The following is a 23,205-nucleotide window of genomic DNA, read 5'->3' as shown; positions in this document are numbered from 1 at the left end:
GGGCTTTAAATCATTTTGGGTGGGGGCATCATGGGCCCCCAAGCCCTGGGGACCACCACCCTGCCCTGGGCTACATGATTTAAATACGAGGGCCAAGCGGCTACCCTGCAGCTCTGGGGACCGCCACCTCACCAAGGCTATTGTGAAAATCAAAGTGTGGGGGGGCTCGTGCCCCCCCACACTGCCCTGGGGACCACCACCTTCCAGGGGCATTGACTATGTAAGGACCTCAGGACACAAGTGGACTTCATCCCCCAGCAGCAGTGCACCAGGTGGAGCGTTTGCAGAGTGGTGTAAAAAGGGGGCATGGCCTCAGATCACTATCAGAAATTCAGCTGTGCAGGTCTTACTGGAGGTTCCTGGTGGGCTAGTTGGCCCCCAGGGACCCTAAGGAGGCAAGGGGACTTCATCCCCCAACCAAGAGCACTCCAAGAGGAGCGTTTGCAGAGTGGTGGACAGAGGGGGCGTGGCCTGTGTTCACCTATCAGCAATCCCACTATCTGGGGCATACTGGAGGTATTAAGTAGGCTAATTGCCCCCTAAGGACCCCAGCAGCAAAGTGGACTTTAATCCCCATCCAAGAGCACGCCAGGGAGCACGTTGGCAGACTAGTGGTGAAAGGGGGCGTGGCCTGCTATGAGAACTTAGCAATGCTGCTGTGTGGGAGTAACTGGAGGTAATAGGAGGGGTAGGAGGGTAGTAGTTGGCCCCCAAGGTTGTCCATGAGGGCCAACTACCCCTCCTGTTACCTCCACTAAGTCCTACACAGTGGGATTGCTAAGAGTTCTTCGGAGGCCACATACACCCTTTCTCCACCACTCTGCAAACGCGCCTCCTGGCACCGTACTGGTTGGGGAATTAAGTCTACTTGACTCCTGAGGGACTTTGGGGGCAAAGACGCCCTCCTGGTACCTTGTAAGTCCTATGCAGCAAAATACCTGAGCGCTGGTTGGAGGCCCAGCCCTCTTTCTCTACCACTTTGCAAATGTGACTACCAGTTAAAGAAGCATTTGCAAGAGTTAGAGCTAGTGGCGTTGTAAATGTAAACGTTTTTTACTAATATTTTTGGGAGTGGAGTGGATGTACGTTGTGTGTAGTGGAATTATGTGGTGTGTTGTGCAGTGAAATTATGTGCCTAGAAAGCATGTGGTATTTAGTGTATAGGAATTATGTAGAGTGGAATTATTCATTATGGAAAGCAATTATATGGTATGGTAGTCTGTGTTGTGGAGTGGTAACGTTAGGTTTAGTCTTCCTTGTTTCCATAGAAGCTAAACTATGAACTCAATGAGACAAAAAAAGAAGGAGCACTTCTGAACCTAGTCAGAGGTATGAGCAGGGCCTTTGGAATTATGCGACTGTTTGTCTGCACCAACTTTCGCACAATTATACATTTGCCACATTAGCCACATAATCCATCATCTGCTGCCTAATCTGCAGATTTGAACAAAAAACGCCTTCTTTCTAGCTCAAACGGCTCAAACGTTACCAAACATGCAGTGACAAGTGTTACAGCGTGGTGGAAGGTCGTTTGTAAACATAGAATGGTCCCCTCTTACTTATTGCTAAATATTGGTATTAAATTCGTACTAATGGTGTGCAAGCCACTCTTGCTTCTTTCTGCGCCTCTCCTGCCTCTTTCTGCATTTCTGTTGCTTCTCTTTGCACCTTTCTTTCTTTTTCCGCACCTCTTTTGCCTCTTTCTGCACCTCTATTGCCTCTTTCTGCAACTCACTTCCCTCTTCCTGCACCCTCCTGCCTCTTTCTGCACCTCTGTTCCTTCTTTCTGCATTTATTTTGTTTCGTTCTGCACTATTCATGCTTCTTTCTGCACCCCTCTTTCCTCTTTCTCCACACCTTTTCCCCCTTTCTTCATGTCTGTTGTTTCTTTCTGCACTTTTCTTGCCTCTTTCTCCACCCCTCTTCCCTCTTTCTGCATCTCTGTTGCTTCTTTCTGCGCTCATCTTGCATCCTTCTGTACCTCTCTTGCTTCTTTCTGCACCCTTGTGCCTCTTTCTGCACCCCTCTTCTCTTTCTGCACTCCTCTTGCCTCTTTCTTCACCTCTGTTCCATCTTTCTGCACTTCTTTTGTTACTTTCTGCACCACTCTCTTGCTTCTTTATGCACCACTCTTGCCTCTTTCTTCATCCCCCTTCCAACATTCTGCTCCTCTGTTGCTTCTTTCTGCACCCCTTTTGCCTCCTTCTGCACCTTTGTTGCATCTTTCTGCACTACTCTTGCTTCTTTCTGCACTGGTCTTGCATCTTTCTGCACCACTCATGCTTCTTTCTGTAACACTCCTCTGTCTTTCTGCACCCCTCTTGCCTCTTTCTGCATGCCTGTTCCTTCTTTCTGCGCTTTTATTTCTCTCTGCACCACTCTTGCTTCTTTCTGCACCCCTCTCACAACTTTATCCACCCCTGTTCCCCCTTTCTGTACCTCTGACCCTTCTTTCTGTACCCCTTGTGCCTCCTTGTCACCCCTCTTCCCTCTTTCTTCCCACTCTTGACACTTTCTGTACTTCTGTTCCTTCTTTCTGCACTTCATTAGTTTCTTTCTGCACCTCTCTTGTGTATTTATGTATCCCTCATGCCTCTTTCTCCACCCCACTTCCCTCTTTCTGCATCTCTGTTGCTTTTTTTCTCCATTACTCTTGCTTCTTTCTGCAGTTCTCTTGCTTCTCTCTGCACCCCTCATCCTTCTTTCTGAAGTCCTCCTGCCTCTTTCTGCACCTCTGTTCCTTCTATCTGAACTTCTTTTGTTTATTTCTGCACCTTTCTTGCTTCTTTCTGTACCCCTCTTGCCTCTTTCTCCACAACTCTTCCCAGTTCCTGCATGTCTGTTGCTTCTTTCTGCACTTCTCTTGCCTCTTTCTCCATCCCTCTTCCCTCTTTCTGCATCTCTATGGCTTCTTTCTAAACTTATCTTGCATCTTTCTGTACCTCGCTTGCTTCTTTATGCAACCCTGGTGCATCTTTCTGCACCTCTGTTCCTTATTTCTGCACATCTTTTATATTTTCAGCACTCTCTTGCTTCTTTCTACACCACTATTGCCTCTTTCTCTATCCCCATTTGCTCTTTCTGCACCTCTGCTGATTCGTTCTGCACCTCTCTTGTCTCTTTCTCCACCCCTCTTCCCTCTTACTGCACCTCTGTAGCTTCTTTCTAAACCTCTCTTTCTTCTTTGTGCACTGCTCATGCCTCTTTCTGCACCCCTCTTCCCTCTTGTTGCACCCCTCTTGCCTCTTTCTGTACCTCTGTTGCATCTTTCTGCACTACTCTTGCTTCTTTCTGCACCGGTCTTGCATCTTTCTGCACCACTCATGCTTCTGTCTGTACCCCTCCTCTGTCTTTCTGCACTCCTCTTGCCTCTTTCTGCACCCCCGTTCCTTCTTACTGCTCTTCTTTCATTTCTTTCTGTACCTCTCTTGCTTCTTTTTGTACCCCTCTCACCACTTTCTCTACCCCTGTTCCCCCTTTCTGCACCTCTGTCCCTTCTTTCTGCACCCCTCGTGCTTCTTTGTCACCCCTACTCCCTCTTTCTGCCCCCTCTTGCCACTTTCTGCACCTCTATTCCTTCTTTTTACACTTCATTTGTTTCTTTCTGCACCTCTCTTGTGTATTTCTGTATCCCCCTTGCCTCTTTCTCCACCCCACTTCCCCTTTTCTGCATCTCTGTTGCTTTTTTATGCATTTCTCTTGCTTCTTTCTGCAGTCCTCTTGCTTCTTTCTGCACCCCTCGTGCCTCTTTCTGTACCCCTCATCCCTCTTTCTGAAGTCCTCCTGCCTCTTTCAGCACCTCTGTTCCTTCTATCTGAACTTCTTTCTTTATTTCTGCACCTTTCTTGCTCTTCCCTCTTTCTGCATCTCTAGTGTTTCTTTCTGTACTTATCTTGCATCTTTCTGCACTCTTCTTGCCTCTTTTTGTACTGATGTTCCTTATTTCTGCACTTCATTTATTTGTGCACCACTCTCTTGCTTCTTTCTACACCACTGTTGCCTCTTTCTCCACCCGTCTATGCTCTTTCTGCACTGCTGCTGATTCTTTCTGCACCTTTCTTGTTTCTTTCTCCACCCCTCTTTCCTCCTTCTTCACCACTGTTGCCTCTTTATGCATCTCTGTTTCTTCTTTCTGCAATTCTTTTGTTTTTTTCTGCACTACTCTTGCTTCTTTCTCCACCACTTGTGCTTCTTTCTGCACCCTTCTTCCCTCTTTCTGCAACTCTCTTCCCTCTATCTGCACCTCTGTTCCTTCTTTATGCTCTTCTTTTATTTATTTCTGCACATCTCTTGCTTCTTTCTGCACCCCGTTTGCCACTTTCTCCATCCCTTTTCCCCTCTTTCTGCATCTCTGTTACTTCTTTCTGCACTTCTCTTGCCCCTTCTTTCTGCACCCCTCTTCCCTCTTTCTGCACCTATGTTGCTTCTTTCTGAACTTCTCTTGCTTCTTTCTGCACGCCTCGTGTCTCTTTCTGTACCCCTTTTCACTCTTTCTGCAGCTTTCTTGCATCTCTCTTAACCTCTGTTTCTTCTTTCTGCACTTCTTTGTTTCTTTCTATCTTGCTTCTTTCAACACCCCCTTGCCCCTTTCTCCACCCCTCTTCCCTCTTTCAGCACCCCTGTTGCCTCTTTCTGTACCCATGTAGCCTCTTTCTGCACCTCTGTTCCTCCTTTCTGCTGGTCTTTTGTTTCTTCCTTTACATCTATTGCTTCTTTCTGCACCCCTCGTGCCAATTTCTACACCCCTCTTTCCTCTTTTTGCACCATTTTTCCTTCTTTTTGCACTTTTGTTTTTTTTCTGTACTGTTGTGTGTAGATTTAGATTCCGTATATAGGTTTCCCGATTTATGCCCTTGTATAGGTACAATTCATATTGCCCTTATTTAGGCATAAAAAATCCAGCCACTATTTAGGCATTGTCCATGCTAACCAAATACAGGCATGGTCTCCTACATCCGTCAATCCACGTCACAACGAGTTCTTGGAGAACCATACTCTTGAGCCTTTAAGAATTTCCCTTGCTTGGATAACGATTTCTCCAAGAACTCATTTATTATGCATGAACATCTATTCCTTGGGGGTTCATTCATGACATTTCGATGCCTGACTTTTACATCAATACAGGCATTCCTAAACACCTTCAAGGTATAAATATACCTGCACTTGCCCTGGCAAACCACGGTTCCGGGACGGTCCAGTTCGACTGCCTACTTGCGGTTCGCCACAGCAAGTTCGGAAGGAGATCGAGTTCCCGCCTGATGCACTGACCAGACGCTGTCATCCTCCTCGCAGAGAATCCAGCTCCAGTGTTTCTGACTCCCCTTGCGGGGTGTTAGATATCGAGTCCCGGAAAGAGATTCCAACCTCACACATTCTAAGGAATGGAGCAGACTAGAACTTGGAGAAACTTTTGGCAGCTCTTAGCAAAACTAAAACTATAGCTAGCTATGCTTTAGAAATCAGCACCTACTTCTTACCTCGTACTACACTTAGGTTACGTACACTTGGGTAGAATTATTTAGAAGCATCAGATGAGTATTCACATTTTAGCCTGTGTTATTTATGTATGTATTTTATGAATATATGTCATAGCTACAAACCATGCTATTGCAGAATTATTTTATCTTACTGCTAACCCTGTACGTATTGTACTTCGCATCCTGTCTTACGATTGTAGCAGTTCATATCTCTTGCATGAGAAATAAGACTGTTCAATAAACCCTTTTTATTGAAACGCCCATCTCTCTATTTCTGTGCAACTCTGTAGAAACGAAGCATGCACGATTGACTGAGTGAAACTGTTATCTATTGTTTCCACGGTTCTGAGCTCTAAGGGAAACAAAGTTGTCATGTTTATGCGGTTGTCAGAAACGAATCCCTTCTTGTATATTCAAGAAGTTTCTAGTGACCTCTGAGTTAGCTGGCACACACAAGTAATTAAGTTTAATGTACTCAATAGAGACATACTGACCTCAGTCCTATGTCAAAACTATAGTGTATATTATTCCAATGCGCAGAGCCTATCAGGGATATGGGAACTACACTACATGGCGCCCAACGGTTTGGTAAGGCACTAATTTAACGCTAGATACTGAAGTAGCTCAGTTGTGCTTTTCTCAGAGACCCCTACTCATAATACTCCATAAGCGGTCTGGAGTGGGTAGGAATAATATCCGCCATAGCTGAGTAGGACAAAAAGCCTATGTATTAGCTGTTTGGTTTGTTCAACGTTGAAGGATACAGTGTTCCAAAATATTGTGCACCTTATCTTTGTTCCCTTGAAACTTGCTCTGAAACTTTCATTAAACAATGACTGAAAACGACACAAACACTGATACTGGTGGAGCTGTACCCGATGAAGTCGCACCAGCTTTTGATTTGACAGGTTTTGATGAAACCGATGAAAATGCGAAAATCATCGCTCCAAATTTAAGGAGAGCCATCACTCTAAATCTTATAAAACATGGCCTAATACCAAGAGGTGGTAGGGCAGTTTTTGTGATAGAGGAACATGAATCTCACCAGACAGATGTATTCTATTCATGCATAGTATTCCCAGAATCAAATCCAGTAACTAAAACGTTTCACTTCTACAAAGAAGATGAACCACCTGAGGAATATATTTCTTTCGAGGATATTAAAATTCCACTCACATACCAGGAGCATGATCTCTGGTTTAAAGACGGCCTAAAACATTACAATCACATTACCAGGCTCGATCCACTAGGTAGACCAGGAGCAACATGGCCGATTTTAGCCAGCTACACACCTCGTCCTGACATTGAAGAAATGACAGATGTAGAATTACTTGCTACACTCAAAGAGTTGATAAAAATTTATAGACAATTGGTTCAATATATCATGAGGACTTTCACAATCCAACCAACAATAGCAATTCCAAGACAAACCTCTCACCAGGGCAATGGCCTAAAAATCACTCCACAGACTTTACACACAGTCATGGGTAAAATGCCCACAAAACATGAACAAATTCCATTCTGGATAGCTCAAAAAATTACTCAAATCGAAACAGTATTTCCTAGTACTAGCCCTTATGAGAAACACAGAATTCTAACCATCTGTTTACCAATTGGGATCACACCACATCTGGAAGACTGCACCACTTGGGGCACAATCTTTGCTGCAATCTACACAAAAACACATGGGGGCAGATTTATGTTCCCTGGCGCATCCCTGCAAATCAGCATGGATGCGCCAGGGAAGATGCGTCACAAAAGTTTACCCTTGCGCCACAATAGATGCGCTGCATTTACAATGCAGTGCATCGTGGCGCAAGGATAAACAGATGCGTGACGCATCTGATGGCGGAAGGTTGGCGCATTGCTGGAGTTGCGTCGCAAGCGCGATGCAGCTCCAGCAAGGCTCGGGGGTGCCCTATTGTTACAATGCTGCGTCAATCCTTACGCCTGCTTCAAGCAGGCGCAGGGTTTTGATGCAGCATGGCCGGAAAAGTCACTGAGAGAATCTTGTAGATTTCACTCAGCCACTTTTCGGAGGCGTTCCTGTGCCGGAACGCCCCCCCCCCCCTGTGCAGGTACGCCCACATATGGCTCAAGCTTTACAACGTGACGCATCTTCCTAGATGCGTCACGTTGTAAATGGGGCGCAACATGGCGCAGGGTTTACGCCGCCGCTGCGTCACTAAAGTGACGCAACGGCGGCGTAAAAGTGGCGCAAGTCCGTTATAAATCTGCCCCTAGGTGTTCTGTCTATGGTGGTAATACCTGATCTCCTGAAACAGATTCAATATGAATACGGGGCAGAGCCTGCTCTGAATTTAGGTTTGAAGTTACTTAAAAATTTCGACCAGGTCTCAACAATAATATTATCTAATATTAAAGGAGAAGCAGCATCAGTGGCAATCCGCCACAAATTAAGGGAATTTGATGTAACAGAACAACCACAAGAACTAGCCAGGATAATTGAAAATCCTATGAAGAATTAGGCAGAGACAGTTTGGGAGGGAAGCCAGTTAAACCACAACTGTCTAAAAGTCCTGATAAGGTCTTTCCTAAAAATACTCCTACCTCTTCTAAAACGAAGTGGGAAAATAACAAACAACATTCAAAAGAGAAAGATTCTCAATCCCGAGGTAGGTCTCCTTAAAAGGAGCCCTCTGAAAGGAGGTATAACCTCAGGAATAGAGATAATTTGAGAAAACCTGACAGGTATCAAGATACTGATACACGTTCCTCTCGTACCTTTCAGATATCATCACAGACATCCGAAAGAAGAGGACGGTCAGAGAACAAAGAAGAACGCGTAAAGTCCAAAGACGATCAACACGTTCAGAAAAACAAACCAAAACCTCAATTCTCCAAAAAGAAGGTAGCAGGTCTGGAGATCAGACATCCGAGGATTCTGAGAACTCAACTCAAGAACAGAGAATGGGCTCAGACAATGTTGGACAGCGCATCAGAAGTAACAGCAGCTTGCCAGAATCTGAAGGGGCTTCTGGAGACAGTGGACTTGAATGACATTCAAGGACATTCAAGTTGAAACTGCAGACACAAGGGTTAGCTCTCCACATAGGTTATATGAAATAACATTCCGGATGGAAGGAGACATACCAAGAAAAGTGAAAGCACTCTTTTGGGAGCGACCTTCATAGGGTTATGATATACTTCTAGCAGAACAAGACTGGCCACCAGAATTTGACAGGGAGTACCCACATGGCGAAGACATCATAATGCCAGCCTTCTCCAACGATGTTCCAGTACACTTAAAATATACTTATGCCAGGAAATGGGCAGTGGCCCAGGCCCCAGCATTATGGAAGAATCATGTAGGATGGGATGAGGACTCACCTCACCACAAAATCCAGTTAAAAAATCAACCACTGCACAAAGGCAGTACCCGGTTAAGCAAGAAGCTAAAAAACAAGTTAGGGAGATCTTACATCAACTTGAATACCAGGGGGTGATTGAAACATGCACCTCATCAATGAACAATCCTTTGTTTCCTGTCTCCAAACCAGACAATACATATTGTCTAGTTTTGGATTACAGACACCTAAACTTTTGTTGTAAAACATTTGCAGTGCAAAATGCACACAGTACAGCATTAATGAATAACATTGTGCGTAAAAAGTACAAAGCCACATTAGACATTTCAAATGGTTTCTTTTGTCAAAATATTGTACCTGAAAGTAGATACTTGACCACTTTCTCAATAATGGGGACTTAACGTCAATTTTGTCGACTCCCACAGGGGTTCAAAAATAGTCTGGGGTTTTTCTCAGCAAGAGTAACAGAGTGATGACGAGGCATTGTCATATGTCGATGATATATATCTGACAGACGATGACCTGGACAGACACTTGAACAGGGTAAACACCATTATATTGAGCTTCGCCACTGAGGGTTACAAACTCAACTTTAAAAAGTCCAGAATTGCCCATCTTAACGTCCTTTTTCTAGGATGTGAACTTTCAAGTGAAGGCAAAAGCCTTGCAGCCAACTTTTCAGAAAAGTGTGCGCTGCTCCGACCTCCAAAAATGCTGAAAAACTTACAGTTGATTTTAGGTTTCCTGAATTTTGGAAGAACATACATTCTAAACTATGCAGAGAGGGTTAAACCTCTCTACGAATTAATCAAACCTGATTTCAAAGCCACAACTTGGACACAAGAACACACAGAAATTCTGCATTCACTTCAAACAGACATGTTAGCAACTAAACACTTGCAAACACACGTAAATGTACGCAACTTAGTGATCCGAATCATTCCGGGTCAATGCGGATTCACCTACTTAACTTTTAACGAAGGTGAAAAAGTACCAATTGCATACAAATCACACTTGTATACACAAGCAGAAATGAAATTCACTTCTACAGAAAAGATTCTGACAGCAGTTCAAACCGCTGTAGCAAAAGAAAGAGCCCTAGCACAGTGGAAACGCATTATGGTCGTGACTCCTGTACCAGCCTTAGAGGCAGTTACTAAAGCTAGCATTCTGAATGCAAAAGCCTTACATTCAAGATGGATACAATGTGTTAATTATCTTGCTACAACTGATGTTGAATATGTTTTTGATCCTTATTTAAAAACACAACCATTCCTGCAATATGAACACGAATGTCCTCTGCCTACTGAAATTCTCCCTCTTGATCAGTACAAATTTATAATTTATCCTGACGGATCTGTACAACCTGCTATGGAGAGTAAACAAGCTTACAGTGCAGCATGTGCAATCGTTAAAGGTCGTATGCGTGATGGCAAATTCAGACCAATGGTCACAAAAATGCAATCTCTACAAGCATTCAAGATGGCACTTGAAAACACGGATCGTGAATTCCCCACACTCATAGTGTGTGATTCTTTTTACTGTGTTCAATCTTACAATTAATATTTACAGAATTGGCTTCAAAATGGTTTCAAAGATGCAAAAGGTGGCACAATCAAGCATAAAATGCTTTGGGAATAAGTAGTTCAGTTGCAAAATGGACTACAAAACACTCACATGATACACACCAACGTGATGGCATTCATGTTGAAGGGAATTCATTGACTGATGAAGCCGGAAAAGGGGCTGTGCAAACAGCTTCCGTAGCTGCAATCACTCATTCAAAAACTAAAATAGACAGTGAAATAATGCTGGTTGTCAATGCTTCAAGCAAAGGCAGCAGTGCAGCGTTACCTAAAAAGATTCCACTCAAATACTCATATATAATTGATGCGAACAATGTTCCGTTTGCTCAATCCCTGGAGTGGGGGATAGGGTAATACCAAACATGGAACATAGATTAGGACTAATCCTAGCAACACATGAAGGGATCGCCTCTGCCCATGCAGGTGTTTCCGCCACAGTATCGTTCTTAAAACAGAGATGCTGGTGGCCAGGCCTTGGATATTGATTTCTCCAAGAACGTATTTATTATGCATGAACATTTATTCCTTAGGGGTTCATTCATGACGTTCCGATGCCCGACCTTTACATATATACAGGCATTCCTAAACACCTTCAAGGTATAAATATACCTGCACTTGCCCTGGCAAACCACGGTTCTGGTACGGTCCAGTTCGACTGCCTACTTGAAGTTCACCACAGCAAGTTCGGAAGGAGATCGAGTTCCCGCCTGATGCACGGACCAGACGCTGTTATCCTCCTCGCAGAGAATCCAGCTCCAGTGTTTCTGACTCCCCTTGCTGGGTGTTAGATATCGCATTCTGGAAAGAGATTCCATCCTCACACATTCTAAGGTATGGAGCAGACTAGAAACTTTTGGCAACTCTTGGCAAAACTAAAACTATAGCTAGCTATACTTAAGAAAACAGCACCTACTTCTTACCTCGTACTACACGTAGGTTAGGTATACTGGGGTAGAACTATTTAGAAGCATCAGATGAGTATCCACATTTTAGCCTTTGGTATTTATGTATGTATTTTATGAATATATTTCATAGCTATAAACCATGCTATTTCAGTATTATTTTATCTTACTGCTAACCCTGTACGTATTGTACTTCGCATCATTTTTTATGATTGTAGCAGTTCATATCTCTTGCATGAGAAATAAGACTGTTCAATAAACCCTTTTTATTGAAATGCCCATATCTCTATTTCTGTGCAACTCTGTAGCAACGAAGCATGCACGATTGACTGAGTGAAACTGTTATCTATTGTTTCCACGGTTCTGAGCTCTAAGAGAAAGAAAGTTGTCATGTTAATGTGGTTGTCAGAAACTAATCCCTTCTTGTATATTCGAGAAGTTTCTAGTGACCTCTGAGTTAGCTGGCACACACAAGTAATTAAGTTTAATGTGCTTGATAGAGACATACTGACCTCAGTCCTATGTCAAAACTATAGTGTATATTATTCCAATGCGCAGAGCCTATCAGGGATACAGAAACTACACTACAGTACCCTTCCTCCCTTTTTTGCATCCCTCTTGCCTCTTTTTGCAATTCTTTTGTCATTTTCTACACCTCTCTTGATTCTTTCTGTGCCTCACTTGCCTCTTTCAGCACTTCTCTTGCTTCTGTCCACACCTGTTTTGCTTGTTTCGGCACTTCTCTTGCTTGCTTCGGCACCTCTCTTGCATCTTTCTGCATCTCTGTAGCTTCTTTTTGTACCTTGCTTAATTCTTTCTGTACCCTTCTTGCCGCTTTCTGCACCCCTCTTTCCTCTTTCTGTACCTCTCTTGCTTGTTTCTGCCCCCTTTTCCCTTTTTTACATCCCTTTTGCCTCTTTCCGCAGGTCGCTTGTCATTTTCCGTACCTCTCTTTCCTCTTTATGCACCTCACTTGCCTCTTTCTGCACTTCTTTTGCTTCTTTCTATATCTCTGTTGCTTCTTTGTCAGAAAATCTCTTGCCTCTTTCTGCACTTCTTTTGCTTGTTTCTGTACCTCTCTTGCGTTGTTCTTCACCTCTGATACATATTTCTGCATCTCACTTGCTTTTCTCTGCACCCCTCTTGCCTCTTATTATGCCCCTCTTTAAGCAGCTCTCTTGCCTCTTTCTATACCCCTGTACTGCTCTTGCGTCTTTCTGCACCCCTCTTGCTTCTTTCTGCACCTATTTTTCTTCTTTCTGCACTTCTCTCTCCTCTTTCTGCACTCCTCTTGCCTCTTTCAGCACCTCTGTTGCTTCTTTCTGCACTTCTCTTCCTTCTTTCTGCAACACTCGTGCCTCTTTCTGCACCCTTCTTCCCTTTTCATGCACGTCTCTTGGTTCTTTCTGCACCCCTCTTGCCTCCTTCTGTACCTCTGTTGTTTCTTACTGCACTGTTCTTGCTTCTTCCTGCACCTTTCTTGCAAATGTCTGCACCCCTCTTGCCTCCTTCTGCACCTCTGTTGAGTCTTTCAGCACTGCTTTTGCTTCTTTCTGCACCTCTTTTGCCTGTTTCTGCAACTCTCTTGCTTCTTTCTGTACTTCGCTTGCCTCCTTCTGCACATCTGTTGTTTTTTTGTGCACTTCCCTTCCTCTTTTTGCACCTCTCTTGCCTCTTTCTGCACCTCTGTTGCTTCTTTCTTCACTTCTTCTGCTTCTTTCTGTACCACTCATGCCTTTTTTTGCACCCTTCTTCCCTTTTCCTGCACGTCTCTTAGTTCTTGCTGTACTTCTCTTGCCTCTTTCTGCACACCTCTTGCCTCCTTCTGTACCTCTGTTGTTTCTTACTGCACTGCTCTAGCTTCTTTATGCACCTCTCTTGCACATTTCTGTACCCTCTTGCCTCTTTATGCACCCCTCTTGCCTCCTTCTGCACCTCTGTTGGTTCTTTCTGCACTTCTTATGCTTCTTTCTGCACCTTGTTTGCCTCTGTCTGCAACTCTCTTGCCTCTGTCCGTACTTCTCTTTCCTCCTTCTGCACCAATTTTGCTTCTTTTTTGCACTCCCCTCCCTCTTTCTGCTCCCCTCTTGCCTCTTTCTGCAACTCTGTTGCTTCTTTCTCTAATTCTCTTGCTTCTTTCTGCACTTCTGTTACTTCTTTCTTTACCACTCTTGCCTCCTTCTGCACCCTTCTTCCCACTTTCCACACCTCTCTTCCCTCTTTCTGAACTCCTCATTCCTCTTTCTAAAGTCCTCTGCCTATTTTTGCACCTCTGTTGCTTCTTTCTGCACTTCTTTTGTTTCTTTCTGCCCCCTCTTTCCTCTTTCTGCACCTCTGTTCCTTCTTTCTGTACTTATTTTGTTTCTTTCTAAACTTTTGCTTCTTTCTGCACCTCTTTCGCCTCTTTCTGCACCCCTCTTTTCTCTTTCTGCACCTCTGTTCCTTATTTCTGCACTTCTTTTGTTTCTTTCTGCAGCTCTAATGCTTCTTTCTGCACCACCCTGCCTCTTTCTACATCCTTCTTCACACTTTCTGCACAACTGTTGCCCCTTTCTGCACATCTGTTCCTTCTTCTGCACTGCTTTTGTTTCTGTCTGCACGTGTCTTGCTTCTTTCTGCACGCCTTGTGCCATTTGCCTGCATCCCTCTTCCCTCTTTTTGCACTCCACTTGCCTCTTTCTGCACCTCTGTTGCTTCTTTCTGCACTCCTATTGCCTCTTTCACACCCCTCTTCCCTTTTTCTGCAACCCTCTTGCCTCTTTCTACACCTTTGTTCCTTCTCTCTGCACTTCTTTTGTTTCTTTCTGTACCTCTCTTATTTCCTTCTGTATCCCTCTTGCCTCTTTTTCTACCCCACTTCCCTTTTCTGCATCTCTTTTGCTTCTTTATGCATTTCTCTTGCTTCTTTCTGCATCTCTCTTGCTTCTTTCTACACACTTTGTGCTTCTTTCCGCATCCCTCATCCCTCTTTTTGCACTCCTCTTGCCTCTTTCTGCACCTCTGCTGCTTCTTACTGCACTTCTTCTATATTTTTCTGTACCGCTCTTGCCTCTTTCTGTACCTCTGTTCCTTCTTTTTGCACTTCTTTTGTTTCTTTCTGCACATCTCACTTCTTTTTGCACCCCTTTTGCATTTTTCTGCACGCCTCTTTCCTCTTTCACCACCTCTGTTCCTTCTTTCTGTACTTTTTTGTTTCTTTCTGCAGCTCTCTTTCTTCTATCTCCACCCCCTTGCCTCTTTTCAAACCCCTCTTCCCTCTTTCTCCACCCATGTTGCCTCTTGCTGCACCTCTGTTCCTTCTTTCTGTTCCTTCTTTTGTTTCTTTCTTTACATCTCTTGCTTCTTTCTGCATCCCTTGTGCCTCTTTCTGCACCCCTCTTCCCGCTTTTTGAACCCCATCACCTCTTTCTGCACCTCAGTTGCCTTTTTCTGCACTACTCTTGCTTCTTTCTGCACCACTTGTGCTTCTTTCTGCACCCTTCTTCCCTCTTTCTGCACCTCTGTTCCTTCTTTCTGCTCTTCTTTTATTTCCTTCTGCATATCTCTTGCTTCTCTGTGCACCCCTTTTGACACTTTCTCCACCCTTGTTCCCCCTTTTTGCATCTCTGTTGCTTCTTTCTGCACTTCTCCTGCCTCTTTCTCCACCCCTCATCCCTCTTTTTGCACCTCTGTTGCTTTTGTCTGCAGTTCTCTTGCTTCTTTCTGCACCTGTGTCCCTTCTTTCTGCAATCCTTGTGCCTCTTTCTGCACCACTCTTCCCTCTTTCTGTACCTCTCTTGCCTCTTTCTGCTCCTCTGTTCCTTCTTTATTCACTTCTTTTGTTTCTTTATGCACCTCTCTTGCTTCTTTCTGCACCCCTTTTGCCTCTTTCTCCATCCCGCTTCCCCTTTCTTCATCTCTGTTGCTTCTATCTGCACTTCTGTTGCCTCTTTCTCCACCCCTCTCCCCACGTTCTGCACCTCTGTTGCTTCTTTCTGAACTTTTCTTACTTCATTCTGCACCCCTTGTGCCTCTTTCTGCATACTTTGTGCCTCTTTCCGCACCCCTCTTCTCTCTTTCTGTACCTCTATTGCCTCGTTTGGCACATCTGTTCCTTGTTTCTGCACTTCTTTTGTTCCATTCTGCACCTCTCTTGCTTCTCTTTGATTCTGCTTACCTCTTTCTCAACCCCTCTTCCCTCTTTATGCATCTCTGCTACTTCTTTCTGCACTTCTCTTGCCCCTTTCTGCACTCCTCTTCCCTCTTTCTGCACCTCTGTTGCTTCTTTCTGGACTTCCCTTCCTCTTTCTGCACCTCTCTTGCCTCTTTCTGCACCTCTGTTGCTTCTTTCTACACTTCTCTTGCTCCTTTCTTCACTTCTTCTGCTTCTTTCTGTACCACTCATGCCTTCTTTTGCACCCTTCTTCCCTTTTCCTGCACGTCTCTTGGTTCTTCCTGTAGTTCTCTTGCCTCTTTCTGCACACCTCTGGCCTCCTTCTGTACCTCTGTTGTTTCTTACTGCACTGCTCTAGCTTCTTTATGCACCTATCTTGCACATTTCTGTACCCTCTTGACTCTTTATGCACCCCTCTTGCCTCCTTCTGCACCTCTGTTGGTTCTTTCTGCACTTCTTATGCTTCTTTCTGCACCTTGTTTGCCTCTGTCTGCAACTCTCTTGCCTCTGTCTGTACTTCTCTTGCCTCCTTCTGCACCTCTTTTGCTTCTTTGTTGCACTCCCCTCCCTCTTTCTGCTCCCCTCTTGCCCCTTGCCTCTTTCTGCAACTCTGTTGCTTCTTTCTCTAATTCTCTTGCTTCTTTCTGCACTTCTGTTACTTCTTTCTTTACCACTCTTGCCTCCTTCTGCACCCTTCTTCACACTTTCCACACCTCTCTTCCCTCTTTCTGAACTCCTCATTCCTCTTTCTAAAGTCTTCTTGCCTATTTTTGCACCTCTGTTGCTTCTTTCTGCACTTCTTTTGTTTCTTTCTGCCCCCTCTTTCCTCTTTCTGCACCTCAGTTCCTTCTTTCTGTACTTCTTTTGTTTCTTTCTAAACTTGTGCTTCTTTCGGCACCTCTTTCGCCTCTTTCTGCACCCCTCTTTTCTCTTTCTGCACCTCTGTTCCTTATTTCTGCACTTCTTTTGTTTCTTTCTGCAGCTCTCATGCTTCTTTCTGCACCCTTCTTCACACTTTCTGCACAACTGTTGCCCCTTTCTGCACATCTGTTCCTTCTTCTGCACTGCTTTTGTTTCTGTCTGCACGTGTCTTGCTTCTTTCTGCACGCCTTGTGCCATTTGTCTGCATCCCTCTTCCCTCTTTTTGCACTCCACTTGCCTCTTTCTGCACCTCTGTTGCTTCTTTCTGCACTCCTATTGCCTCTTTCACACCCCTCTTCCCTTTTTCTGCAACCCTCTTGCCTCTTTCTACACCTTTGTTCCTTCTCTCTGCACTTCTTTTGTTTCTTTCTGTACCTCTCTTATTTCCTTCTGTATCCCTCTTGCCTCTTTTTCTACCCCACTTCCCTTTTCTGCATCTCTTTTGCATCTTTATGCATTTCTCTTGCTTCTTTCTGCATCTCTCTTGCTTCTTTCTACACACTTTGTGCTTCTTTCCGCATCCCTCATCCCTCTTTTTGCACTCCTCTTGCCTCTTTCTGCACCTCTGCTGCTTCTTACTGCACTTCTTCTATATTTTTCTGTACCGCACTTGCCTCTTTCTGTACCTCTGTTCCTTCTTTTTGCACTTCTTTTGTTTCTTTCTGCACATCTCACTTCTTTTTGCCCCCCTTTTGCATTTTTCTGCACGCCTCTTTCCTCTTTCACCACCTCTGTTCCTTCTTTCTGTACTTTTTTGTTTCTTTCTGCAGCTCTCTTTCTTCTATCTCCACCCCCTTGCCTCTTTTCAAACCCCTCTTCCCTCTTTCTCCACCCATGTTGCCTCTTTCTGCACCTCTGTTCCTTCTTTCTGTTCCTTCTTTTGTTTCTTTCTTTACATCTCTTGCTTCTTTCTGCATCCCTTGTGCCTCTTTCTGCACCCCTCTTCCCGCTTTTTGAACCCCATCACCTCTTTCTGCACCTCAGTTGCCTTTTTCTGCACTACTCTTGCTTCTTTCTGCACCACTTGTGCTTCTTTCTGCACCCTTCTTCCCTCTTTCTGAACCTCTGTTCCTTCTTTCTGCTCTTCTTTTATTTCCTTCTGCATATCTCTTGCTTCTCTATGCACCCCTTTTGACACTTTCTCCACCCTTGTTCCCCCTTTTTGCATCTCTGTTGCTTCTTTCTGCACTTCTCCTGCCTCTTTCTCCACCCCTCATCCCTCTTTTTGCACCTCTGTTGCTTTTGTCTGCAGTTCTCTTGCTTCTTTCTGCACCTGTGTCCCTTCTTTCTGCAATCCTTGTGCCTCTTTCTGCACCACTCTTCCCTCTTTCTGCACCTCTCTTGCCTCTTTCTGCTCCTCTGTTCCTTCTTTATTCACTTCTTTTGTTTCTTTATGCACCTCTCTTGCTTCTTTCTGCACCCCTTTTGCCTCTTTCTCCATCCCGCTTCCCCTTTCTTCATCTCTGTTGCTTCTATCTGCACTTCTGTTGCCTCTTTCTCCACCCCTCTCCCCACGTTCTGCACCTCTGTTGCTTCTTTCTGAACTTTTCTTACTTCATTCTGCACCCCTTGTGCCTCTTTCTGCATACTTTGTGCCTCTTTCCGCACCCCTCTTCTCTCTTTCTGTACCTCTATTGCCTCGTTTGGCACATCTGTTCCTTGTTTCTGCACTTCTTTTGTTCCTTTCTGCACCTCTCTTGCTTCTCTTTGATTCTGCTTACCTCTTTCTCAACCCCTCTTCCCTCTTTATGCATCTCTGCTACTTCTTTCTGCACTTCTCTTGCCCCTTTCTGCACTCCTCTTGCCTCTTTCTGCACCTCTGTTGCTTCTTTCTGGACTTCCCTTCCTCTTTCTGCACCTCTCTTGCCTCTTTCTGCACCTCTGTTGCTTCTTTCTACACTTCTCTTGCTCCTTTCTTCACTTCTTCTGCTTCTTTCTGTACCACTCATGCCTTTTTTTGCACCCTTCTTCCCTTTTCCTGCACGTCTCTTGGTTCTTCCTGTACTTCTCTTGCCTCTTTCTGCACACCTCTGGCCTCCTTCTGTACCTCTGTTGTTTCTTACTGCACTGCTCTAGCTTCTTTATGCACCTCTCTTGCACATTTCTGTACCCTCTTGACTCTTTATGCACCCCTTTTGCCTCCTTCTGCACCTCTGTTGGTTCTTTCTGCACTTCTTATGCTTCTTTCTGCACCTTGTTTGCCTCTGTCTGCAACTCTCTTGCCTCTGTCTGTACTTCTCTTGCCTCCTTCTGCACCTCTTTTGCTTCTTTGTTGCACTCCCCTCCCTCTTTCTGCTCCCCTCTTGCCCCTTGCCTCTTTCTGCAACTCTGTTGCTTCTTTCTCTAATTCTCTTGCTTCTTTCTGCACTTCTGTTACTTCTTTCTTTACCACTCTTGCCTCCTTCTGCACCCTTCTTCCCACTTTCCACACCTCTCTTCCCTCTTTCTGAACTCCTCATTCCTCTTTCTAAAGTCTTCTTGCCTATTTTTGCACCTCTGTTGCTTCATTCTGCACTTCTTTTGTTTCTTTCTGCCCCCTCTTTCCTCTTTCTGCACCTCAGTTCCTTCTTTCTGTACTTCTTTTGTTTCTTTCTAAACTTGTGCTTCTTTCGGCACCTCTTTCGCCTCTTTCTGCACCCCTCTTTTCTCTTTCTGCACCTCTGTTCCTTATTTCTGCACTTCTTTTGTTTCTTTCTGCAGCTCTCATGCTTCTTTCTGCACCCTTCTTCACACTTTCTGCACAACTGTTGCCCCTTTCTGCACATCTGTTCCTTCTTCTGCACTGCTTTTGTTTCTGTCTGCACGTGTCTTGCTTCTTTCTGCACGCCTTGTGCCATTTGTCTGCATCCCTCTTCCCTCTTTTTGCACTCCACTTGCCTCTTTCTGCACCTCTGTTGCTTCTTTCTGCACTCCTATTGCCTCTTTCACACCCCTCTTCCCTTTTTCTGCAACCCTCTTGCCTCTTTCTACACCTTTGTTCCTTCTCTCTGCACTTCTTTTGTTTCTTTCTGTACCTCTCTTATTTCCTTCTGTATCCCTCTTGCCTCTTTTTCTACCCCACTTCCCTTTTCTGCATCTCTTTTGCTTCTTTATGCATTTCTCTTGCTTCTTTCTGCATCTCTCTTGCTTCTTTCTACACACTTTGTGCTTCTTTCCGCATCCCTCATCCCTCTTTTTGCACTCCTCTTGCCTCTTTCTGCACCTCTGCTGCTTCTTACTGCACTTCTTCTATTTCTTTCTGTACCGCTCTAGCCTCTTTCTGTACCTCCGTTCCTTCTTTTTGCACTTCTTTTGTTTCTTTCTGCACATCTCACTTCTTTTTGCACCCCTTTTGCATTTTTCTGCACCCCTCTTTCCTCTTTCACCACCTCTGTTCCTTCTTTCTGCACTTTTTTGTTTCTTTCTGCAGCTCTCTTTCTTCTATCTCCACCCCCTTGCCTCTTTTCCAACCCCTCTTCCCTCTTTCTTCACCCCTGTTGCCTCTTTCTGCACCTCTGTTCCTTATTTCTGTTCCTTCTTTTGTTTCTTTCTTTACATCTCTTGCTTCTTTCTGCATCCCTTGTGCCTCTTTCTGCACCCCTCTTCCCGCTTTTTGAACCCCATCACCTCTTTCTGCACCTCAGTTGCCTTTTTCTGCACTACTCTTGCTTCTTTCTGCACCACTTGTGCTTCTTTCTGCACCCTTCTTCCCTCTTTCTGCACCACTGTTCCTTCTTTCTGCTCTTCTTTTATTTCCTTCTGCATATCTCTTGCTTCTCTCTGCACCCCTTTTGACACTTTCTCCACCCTTGTTCCCCCTTTTTGCATCTCTGTTGCTTCTTTCTGCACTTCTCCTGCTACTTTCTCCAACCCTCATCCCTCTTTTTGCACCTCTGTTGCTTTTGTCTGCAGTTCTCTTGCTTCTTTCTGCACCTGTGTCCCTTCTTTCTGCAATCCTTGTGCCTCTTTCTGCACCACTCTTCCCTCTTTCTGCACCTCTCTTGCCTCTTTCTGCTCCTCTGTTCCTTCTTTATTCACTTCTTTTGTTTCTTTATGCACCTCTCTTGCTTCTTTCTGCACCCCTTTTGCCTCTTTCTCCATCCCACTTCCCCTTTCTTCATCTCTTTTGCTTCTATCTGCACTTCTGTTGCCTCTTTCTCCACCCCTCTCCATCGTTCTGCACCTCTGTTGCTTCTTTCTGAACTTTTCTTACTTCATTCTGCACCCCTTGTGCCTCTTTCTGCATACTTTGTGCCTCTTTCCGCACCCCTCTTCTCTCTTTCTGTACCCCTCTTGCCTCTGGACTGTTCCCATGAGGCACAGGGTCAGACTGATTTGCATATGGCCATGTCTGAACTGGGATGGCAGAGTGGTCTAAAGAATGGTGATGGATCAAACCCAGATCTGTTGACTGGGTGTGAGCGTTTGATTGGTTCTGATGCTCCGTCTATCACCACCCCTGTTAGATCTGGGGGTCTCTAGTTGGCAGGGTAGGTACCACTGTCCAAGTAGGGACCCTTGCCTCTAGTCAGGGAAAGGGGGATACACTGTTAAGATAACCCCTGCTCACCCTCTAGGTAGCTTGGCCTGAGCAGTCTAGGCTATCAAAGGCAATGTGTAAAGTATTTGTACCAACACTCCCAGTAACACAGTGAAAACACCACAGATTTACTCCACACCAGTTTTAGAAAAATAATGTATCTTTACTAAAAACTTCACAAGACCAAATACTACAGACAAACCAACATATAATTCAAAAAGGTTACTTTAAAAATAGTTCAAGAGTTTGCAGAAAGTACTCCAGGATGTAAAAGTCAGTGTCTTGCACAATGCGACTCTCAATGCACAAAATGCGACACTTTCGTGCCCAACAGTACCTGTAGTTGCGATAAGGTTCCCAAAAGCTATAACAAGGAAGCTTGCAAAGGCGATGCGATACTCCTGAGATCCTGGGGAGGCTTTGCAGCAGCCCTGCTTCACGCAGCAGAGGTGGATGCGCCGGCTCCGATCTGTAAGGGGAGGATGCGATGACTTTGGCCTTCGTTGCGTAGGTTTCTTAAGGGGAAGCTTCACGCACAGGTTCGATGCGACACTCTTCGATGTGGTGCGATGCGTGGCGCAGCGTTGCCTTCCGGCGCCGCAACTCTCGATGCGCCACGGAACGGGACTCTGCATCGATGCACCCGATGACTTGAGACTTTTCACGCACCGGCAGTGGTGCGGCTCACAAACTGGCTCTGCGACAACCCTTGCAATGGCCGGAATCTTCACGCTTCGGGACGATGCTCGACGCACTCGGCGATGCGGGGACCCTGCGTGTTGCGATGGTGCCGCGGTGAAATTTTCCTCGCACTCTCGTCTTGCGACACGCAATTGGATGATGCGTTGGATACCAGTTACTCTTGTTCACGCTTCTGCTTCCCAGCTCCCAAAACACAGCAAAACGACCTCCTGAGGCCCCAAGACTGGGCAAGCACTCCAAGGCAGGTCAGAACTCTCTCAGCAGAGTTCCAGGGGAGCTGGTGGTGAAGTCCTTTTGTTCCTGGGACTTCTTAACAGGGAGCCAGCTCTTCTCAGGCCCTTGGAGATCAGAATCAAAAGAAGGGGACACAGCAAAGTCCCTCCCCTCTCCTTGGCAGCAAAGCAAAACAGCAAGCAGGCAGTCTTCTCCTCTTCAGTCCTTTTCAGCTTTCTCCTTGGCAGAGGTTTCTTCTTAGTTCCAAAGTGATCTAAAGTTTTAGGTGTCTGGGGTCCTCTTCTTATACCCCTCCAAGTCTTTGTCTCTCTGTGTTTCAGTGGGGGGATTCCCCTGCTCAAACCGGTTCCTGGGTGTGCTCTGCTCTGGAGCACCTGGTTCCTTTCAGAGTGAGGGGCAGGGTCGTTAGACGCTCAGCAGGAGGTGGAGCCTTCTTTGTGCCAGCAGAGGCAGAGTCCTCAGCCTGGCCAGCAGGGGGTGGAGCCAGCTTTGTGTTTGTCAGGGGCAGCCCTATTCAAACCCAGGGACTACTCCTCCCACCCATCTAAAGCAGATCTCCCTATTCACCCTGCTGCTGACTCATCCAGGCTCCTGGAGCCACCTAGCCCATCACATGACACCAGTCAGCCAACCAGCACACAGGCACACAGGAAGGTTAAACAGGAGAATAGCTACTTTCTAAAAAGTGCTATTCTCACACAGTGAATTTAAAAACCCTCTTGCTAAAAAGATGTATAATTAAATTCTGAACACAGAGATACCAAACTTGGATTTTCTATCTTGCCCTTATGGGAAGATAGGCATGTAAACAGCCTTCCCCATTCTATCCTATGGGCAAGATGGCCTCTCAGCAGTGAAAAACGAAAATGGCTGTAATTCACTACCAGGGCATGTTACACACCTCAGTACATGCCCTACCTTTCAGATACACTGCACCCAGCCCAGGGGGGTACCTAGGGCCACCATAGGGATGCCTGACATGTACAGAAAGGGAAGGATAAGGCCTGGTCAGTGGGTACACTGGCCAGGTCGACATGGCAGTCCTGGACTGCACATAGGCACTGCAAGCAGGCCTAAGACATCATTTTAGCGCTACTCCTGTGGGTGGCACAATCAGTGCTGCAGCCCACTAGTAGCATTTGAATCACCAGCCCTGGCACACGCAGTGCACTTTACTAGGGTCTAACAGGTGAAACAAATATACCAATCATGGATAACCAATCAATACAACAATTTACCAAGGGAGCACTTGCACTTTGACACTGATCAGCAGTGGCAAAGTGCCCAAAGCATCTAAACCAGCAAAAACGAAATCCAGCATAGCATCAAAAAACACAGGCGGTAGAGGCAAAAAGTCAGGGGTAACCACGCCAAAGATGCCA

This window comes from Triturus cristatus, chromosome 3_1 (genome assembly GCF_964204655.1).
Source record: "Triturus cristatus chromosome 3_1, aTriCri1.1, whole genome shotgun sequence".
Taxonomy (NCBI): Eukaryota; Metazoa; Chordata; class Amphibia; order Caudata; family Salamandridae; genus Triturus; species Triturus cristatus.
Note: the sequence above shows the minus strand (reverse complement) of the source record.